This window comes from Sinocyclocheilus grahami, unplaced genomic scaffold, assembly GCF_001515645.1.
Source record: "Sinocyclocheilus grahami isolate Dianchi unplaced genomic scaffold, SAMN03320097.WGS_v1.1 scaffold160.1, whole genome shotgun sequence".
NCBI lineage: Eukaryota > Metazoa > Chordata > Actinopteri > Cypriniformes > Cyprinidae > Sinocyclocheilus > Sinocyclocheilus grahami.
The window spans coordinates 1,420,836-1,422,590 of NW_015505339.1; positions in this window are offsets into that span (position 1 = coordinate 1,420,836).

Genomic DNA, 1,755 nt, shown 5'->3' on the forward strand with positions numbered 1-1,755 from the left:
TTGTGTTCAACAGAGGAAAGAAACTCATACAGGTCTTTAACGACATGAGGAAGAGTAAGAGGCCGTTTACACAACGTTTTCAGCCAAAAACGGGAAAAGTTTTATGCGTTTTGCCTGTTCGTTTACACGACAAACGGCGTTTTGGGGACTGAAAACGCATATTTTTGAAAACGGGTTTCAAAGTGCAAGTTTTTGAAAACGGCACCATTATCATTTCCGTGTAAACACCCAATATGGGAATCTTTGAAAACAGTGACCTCATGTGCGTGCGTAGCACGTGTTAGGTATGTAGACATGCGCAGTACATGTCGATTTTAAAGGCAAGCGTGAACAAACATATACAACAATGGCGGAGTACATGGTAGCCTACTGTTGTTGCTGCTCAAGAGTTTGCTAACTCTTCTTCAGCAAAGTGTGAATTTACTTCACCAATATTACAACCAACAGCGGAGACGCATCATATACATCATATAATCGTCACTTCCCTACAGGTACTCTTTACTAACAAGGTGACAGCACCACCTACTGGCCTGGCATACGTAATACAGCGTTTTTGGCCATTTTCGTGGATATGTGTAAACGCGAATCATTTTGAAAACATTGTGTATACGTAAAACGTTTTTAAAACGCAAGGGAAAAACTTTTCCGTTTTTGACTACATCGCTGTCGTGTAAACGTAGCCTAAATGATGACAAAAATGTCTTCTTTGGGTGAACTATCAAATTAAGGGGTTAGCAGTTCTTTTGATTCTTGTGCATATGACACTTGAAATAAAATACAAATATTGATTGAAAACGGAAACACTAAACTGAAATAAAAATAAATGAAAGCTAAACAGAAATATTTAAAACAAACTAATAAAAATGACAAAAGCACAAACTAAAATTAAAATGCAAAATAAATGCATAAAATAAAATATACTAGTAACTAACTATAAATAAAATAACAAAACTGACCAAAGCACAAACTTAAACTAAATGGAAAACAAAAAATATTAAAATTAGAAAGTTCAATCAAAATATTAATAAATACTATGTGTATATAGTAGTATATATTGGTCTGATTGGAATTCTATACATAATAGTTTAAATTCTTTATGATTTGTTAGAGGTAAATCTCTTCACTCAAGTATGAATGTGTCATATATATATATATATTTGTGCAGAGCAGATCTGCAAAACAATGTAGCAATAAAACCTTGACAATTCAAGGTGTCGGCAGCAAGTCGGAATAGTATTAAAATAAAAGTAAATAGAGCTAAATGAATCTGTGTTGTGGCTTTGAAAGACTTATTTAATAAACAAAGTCACAAATAAATCCATCATCCACACCAAGTGTTTATTGAGGCACAGTAAGTTGTTAGATTGCACTGCCAGTGAAGGATATTTGGACTGTTTTTGATACCTTGCTAACTGAAAACACTCCATCATGTTTGCCTTCACACTTATATGTAAATTCTATTAGAATGCTACAGATTTGAATTAGAATGTCACATGTAATTCTAATCATTTAAATAAGCTCATCACGTCAGTATAAATGTAACAGAAGAACTGTTTCCTTCCACTTATTTGATAATTATGTAAAGATAGAAATCGGTTTACTGTCTTGATAAGTTGAAAGAAAGAAAAAAATCACACAGCACATGAAACTTTTCAGTGCATTTGTTTGAACTCTTGATTCCTCATATTAATGATCCAGTGATATCTGAAGGCTGGACGGACACCAGATGCAACAGAAATCTGCAAAGTGCATGAA